The sequence below is a fragment of the Chiloscyllium plagiosum genome, chromosome 26, assembly GCF_004010195.1.
Source record: "Chiloscyllium plagiosum isolate BGI_BamShark_2017 chromosome 26, ASM401019v2, whole genome shotgun sequence".
NCBI classification, from domain to species: domain Eukaryota; kingdom Metazoa; phylum Chordata; class Chondrichthyes; order Orectolobiformes; family Hemiscylliidae; genus Chiloscyllium; species Chiloscyllium plagiosum.
This window is the reverse complement of record NC_057735.1, coordinates 37,049,701-37,055,746: the sequence shown is the minus strand read 5'-3', so window position 1 is coordinate 37,055,746 and position 6,046 is coordinate 37,049,701. Positions and strand designations below refer to the sequence as shown.

The following is a 6,046-nucleotide window of genomic DNA, read 5'->3' as shown; positions in this document are numbered from 1 at the left end:
ACACCTGAGGCCGGAATCAAACCCGGCCTGTGAGGCAGCAGTGCTAACCACGGACCCACTGTGCTGCTCCAACGTGCCCCATTAAGAATCATTACAATCCTTTTGAAAACAATACCTTTCTCTGGGTGTGATTATTTTAAATGCTGACTAACTGCAGGAGGACAGGAGATACAGCACTGGGCTGTGTAAATACACCAGGGTCACATTCTCCATCAACGTTTGCACAAATGAGTGGTAACTTGAGTGTCAACATAACTAGTAAATTCAATGTACCCTGTAATGAAAGATTGCATAAAAAATTACAGGATCGCATGAAATGAATTTAAGAATTACTTAAGGATCCAAAGTCACATGACACCACGCTGTAGTCCAACAGATTTACTTACCTGATGAAGAAGCAGTGCTTTGAAAGCTTGTGACTTAAAAAAAAACCTGTTGTACTATAGCCTGGTGTTGTGAGACTTCTGATTTTATCCACCCTAGTTCAACACAGGCATCTCCACATTATTATTTAAGAAAGTCAGATTTACAAAATAATGGCCTACATATTGCAGTCATCAATGAGTGAACTGTGTTTGTATTTTCAGCTGCACATGAACTATTAGTAGAGTTTTGCAATGGCAATTTATAGTGACTAGAAAGTCATTTCAGCATGGTGTCCTCAAAGGATCGGAGGCCTGTGTGAACAGCAGTTTCTCTTCAAGTAGTAAGATTAAAGAATCCTTACCAGACTTGTAGAATATCAAGTAGGGCGTTAGAATATTTAATTCAATGGAAAATCATGTGCAGACAATGAAATAGACATTGGAAATACACAATTAAGAGCAACCAATGAAAGCAACAGAAAGAACAAATATTCTTATTAAATCTCCAACAATAATGAAATAAAGAAAGAGACTCCATATTTGTTAAAAATTAATTTTCAGCAACAAATTGTTGGGGAGATCATAGCATCGAGTTAAACCTCACTGGAAGTAGTAATTCACAAACTAAGGACATAGGTTCAAATCTCTGTACGTCAATTATCGGAATTTAAATTCATTGATTAGACGGAAATAAAAGTTTGCCTCAATAATGGCGACATGAAATTGCTTGCTGCATCTCTGAAGCAGTCCAAACAGGCATTTTAACAAGGGAATATTTTTCCCTGGAAAAATGCCAAAATATATTTTTCAGTCTAAACAGCAAGTGTTGCTTGCGATGCACACCAGGGAAAACCTGCCCTTGTGTCAAAGCTATTACAGTGTTTAAAGAGGCTGTGTTTACATTTATACTAACGCAACTTGTGAGAGAAAAAAAAAGAGGTGTTGAGACATTCCTAGAGGGAACTTGATAAATTGTCTCCAGCTACTTGAACGAGACTCTGCAAGGTTAACACTTTTCATTCAAACTTGAAAGTAAAACTTGATTGAACATTTCCTTTGTACATTTTAAAGCATTTTCAAACAGTTTATTTTATCTTTGCTCCTGTTAAGAACAGAACTGCCCTTGAAAATTCATTCTTGACTAAATCTTATCACAAGACCATTATTTACCTCAAGATAAAACACTGATTCATTTTAAACAGATTATCACAGCTGTATCCCAGCATTCAAATTAACCTGACTACATTTTCTGATCACCACACCTTATGAACCATTGTCATAACACATTTAAATTCCTAACTTAGAGTTTTGCAACTCACCTGGAGAGGTTGCTGATCTGGTTTTTCGATTTCTGGCCGAAAGTATCCACCCCTGATGAAGAGGAAAGATGTGTTATCATGTTGGGAAACCAAATACGATTTTACAGTACCAGGATAGATAAATCATAATAAATGTAAAGGAAAGAAAGAAGAAAACCAAACTATTGTTGCTTTTCTCTAATGCTTTCAGCATGATAGAATTTTGCTGAACTACTAATTGTGAGTTAAAAATCACACAATACCAGGTTATAGTCCAACAGGTTTATTTGGAAGCACTAGCTTTTGGAGCGCTGCTCCTTCATCAGGTAGTTGTGGAGTATAAGGTTGTAAGACACAGAATTTATAGCAAAGGTTTACAGTGTGATGTAACTGAAATTATATATTGAAAAAGACCTGGATGGTTTGCTAAGACTCTCATCTTTTAGAAGTACCATGTTGGTTTCAGTTCCTTCATACATAAATTGCAAAATGTTTTTAAAAATTTACATTCTCAAGTGAACTTTAACAATTGGTGTCATGTTGGCCCAGATAATGAATTGAAGGTGTGAGGTGCCCTGTGCCACAACGTTCAAACTGACTCTAATCTAAAAAATTGATTTAGAGACTCTAACAAGGATTCATGCAGTTTTTGAGCAAAATAAAATGTAATTCTGCATGTACAAATTCACCCCATAGACTCATATGTGTATGTGTGCATGTGGGGGGGTGGTAGGAGTGTCTGTGAGAGAGAGAGAGAGAGAGAGAGAGAGAGAGTGTGTGTGTGTGCGCGCACGCACAGTGCAATGGGGTCACCTGTAGTGTGACATGAATCCAATGTCCCGGTTGACGCCATCCCCATGGGTACCGAACTTGGCTATCAGCCTCTGCTCGGCCGCTATTCGTTGTTGCCTGTCCCAAAGTCCGCCTTGGAGGACGGTCACTCGAAGGTCCGAGGTCGAATGTGCCGGACTGCTGAAGTGTTCTCTAACTGGGAGGGAACACTCCTGTCTGTCAATTGTTGTGCAGTGTCCATTCATCCGTTGCCATAGCCTCTGCTTGGTCTCGCCAATGTATCATGCCTCAGGGCATCCTTGCCTGCAGCGTTGGTAGACAACGTTGGCCGAGTCGCACGAGTACCTGCCATGTACATGGTGGGAGGTGTCCCCCTGCATAATGGTGGTATCCGTGGCGACACTCTGATATGTCTTACCGTGACAAGGTTGTATGGTGTTGTCCTGAAAGCTGGGCAATTTACTATGAACAATGATCTGTTTGAGGTTTGGTGGTTGTTTAAGGGCGAGAAGTGGAGGCATGGGAAAGGTCTTGGCGAGGTGCTCATCCTCATTGATAACGTGTTACAAGCTGCGAAGAACATGGCGTAGTTTTTTGGCTCCTAGGAAGTACTGGACATTGAAGGCTACCTTGTCGGTTGCAACGCGTGTCTCTCTCCTGAGGAGGTCATTACATTTCCTTGCTGTGGCATGTCGGAACTGGTGGTCGATGAGTTGAGCATCATATCCCATTCTTATGAGGGCATCCTTGAGTACTTCCAGGAGCCCGTCATGTTCCTCGTCATCGGAACAGATCCTGTGTATGCATAGGGCTTGTCCATAGGAGATGGCTATTTTAATATGTTTTGGGTGGAAGCTGAAGAAGTGTAGCATCACACATTATGCATGGGGTTGCAGTGGAGTGAGGTGCTGAGGTGCCCATCATTGATGGAGACGCATGTGTCCAAGAATGAGACAGATAGTAGAGAATAGTCCATGTTGAGTTTGATGGTGGGATGAAACTCATTGATATCACCGTGGAATTGTTTCAGTGACTCCTTGCCATGGGTCCAGAGGAAGAAAATGTCGAGCTGCAAACAACAGGGTACATTTAGTTGTCCAGTACTTCCCAGGAGCCGAAAAACTATGCCATGTTCTTCGTGGCCTGCAACACACTATCAATGAGGATGAGCACCTCGCCAAGACCTTCCCCACACCTCCACTTCTCACCTTTAAACAACCACCAAACTTCAAACAGATCACTGTTCGTAGCAAACTGCCCAGCTTTCAGGACAATACCATAAAACCTTGTCATGATAGACACTGAAAGACACGTCAGAGTGTCGACATGGATACCACCATTACGTATGGGGATACCTCCCAACATGTACATGGCAGTTATTCATGCGAGGAGAAAGTGAGGACTGCAGATGCTGGAGTTCAGAGCTGAAAATGTGTTGCTGGAAAAGCGCAGGTCAGGAAGCATCCAAGGAGCAGGAGAATCGACGTTTCAAGCATGAGACTCATGCGACTCAGCCAACATTGTCTATCTCATAAGCTGCAGGCAAGGATGCCCTGAGGCATGATATATTGGCAAGACCAAGGCAACGGATGAATGGACACAACAATCGACACATAGGAGTGTTCTCACCCAGTTGGAGAACACTTCAGCGGTCTGGGACATTCGACCTCGGACCTTCAGGTGACCGGCCTCCAACACGGACTTTGGGACACGCAACAACGAAAAGTGGTTGAGCAGGGGCTGATAGTCAAGTTCGGTATCGATGGGGATGGCCTTAACTGGAACCTTGGATTCATGTCACACTACAGGTGACCCCCATTGCACTACACACAAACACACACACTCTCTCATATACTTCCACATTCTCTCTCTCACACACCCTCTCGCACATTTATACCCCTTTGCACTCTCACATACACACTCTCTCACAGACACTCATAACCCGCCCCCCCCCACTCTCTCAGACAAGTCTGTGGGGTGAATTTGTACTTGCAGAATTACTTTGCTCAAAAACTGCATGAATCCATGTTAGAGTCTGTATAACCATTTTTTCAGATTAGAATCAGTCTGACCATTGTGGCACAGACAGTCCCACACAGGGGAGCTCAAACCTTCAATGCATTATCTGGGCCGACATGACACCACTTGTTAAAGTTCATTTGAGAATGTAACTTTTAAAAAGTTTTGCGATTTCCATATGAAAGAACTGAAACCAATATGTTCATTCTAAAAGATAAGAAATTAACAACAATCCAGGTCTTTTTCAAAATATCATTTTAGTTACATCACACTGTAAACTTTTGCTATAAATTCTGTGCCTTAGAATCTTATACACCACAACCACCTAATGAAAGAGCAGCACTCCAAAAGCAAGTGCTTCCAAATAAACCTGTTGGATTATTATATGGTGTTGTGTGATTTTTAACTTTGTACACCCCAGTCCAACACCGGCATCTCCCAATCATTACTAATAGTGAGGATACTGCTATTAATATGGGCTAAATCTAACAGCAAGTTCTTGTGTCTACATATGCACAATTAAGTGCAGAACTCCAGGAGTCCCTGTCAACAAAAGTCTATTCTGATGCAAACCTCATTGTTCAAGTCTTCACTAATATAACTTGAGGTAATTAAACATTGAGTTTGCAATAAAGCACAATGAAAAGAATTAGAGTTGGTAAAATCAAAAGTGAATGAGCTTTTAAAAAGCATTACGTGATAACTGCTGCTGACAATGTCGGTCTGGGAAAACAATTTTACATGCATGCAGTCTCATTGTCTTGGAAGAAAACTATTGTACAACAGTTTTTTTAAAAATCAAGAATGTTGTTTATCTTTTTGCTCTCTCCTTTAAACAGAAGTATGTTTCAAGACTGGCAGTTCCAGATTACAGACAGATTCTGAACTGGAGTCCATTCACAGGTTAATTTGTATGCAAATTGGAACACTATGCAGAACAATATAAAGTAATTCATTGTAAGCACAGGAAATGTTATGTTGGATCTTTAAAACCCCACCCCTGTACTTACGAACACGATCCCATATAAGTGCTTGTAAATTGGATATTTGTAAATCAGGAACTCGCTGCAGTTATTTCTTTCCCCTGTGCATTGATTTAACTGTAATTTGTGACAGTTACAACCTACGAGTTCCGATTAGGATTCATCAACTTCATTGTTGAAGGGCTTTGCTGCTGCTTATCTTGCTCACAGAAGTTACTACTTTCATTTGGAGTACACCCCTCTGGATCAGATGAAGTTGTCAATGGGAGATTGGGGGAACAGTGGTAAATCCACCGTACTATTTGGTTCCTCTGCATAATCAGGCAAAATTATGGAACACATGTGGAGGAGGCTGGTACAATAACATTTATAAGGTAAAAACAATGACTGCAGATGCTGGAAACCAGATTCTGGATTAGTGGTGCTGGAAGAGCACAGCAGTTCAGGCAGCATCCAAGGAGCTTCGAAATCGACGTTTTGGGCAAAAGCCCTTCATCAGGAATAAAGGCAGTGAGCCTGGAGCGTGGAGAGATAAGCTAGAGGAGGGTGGGGTGGGGAGAAAGTAGCATAGAGTACAATGGGTGAGTGG

The 6,046-nt window shown here is 41.5% G+C and overlaps 1 protein-coding gene across 8 annotated transcripts in view; it reads right to left on the bottom strand.

Moving 5' to 3' along the window:
- The window catches only part of LOC122563251 (alpha-1,3-mannosyl-glycoprotein 4-beta-N-acetylglucosaminyltransferase C-like), a 168,500-nt gene that overhangs the window by 70,913 nt on the left and 91,541 nt on the right, over positions 1–6,046 (bottom strand). For all 8 annotated transcript variants that reach the window (XM_043716885.1, XM_043716882.1, XM_043716881.1 and 5 more), the window contains one exon: positions 1,685–1,736. The gene's annotated coding sequence lies outside the window, so the exon portion shown is untranslated. The remainder of the gene's footprint in view (positions 1–1,684; positions 1,737–6,046) is intronic.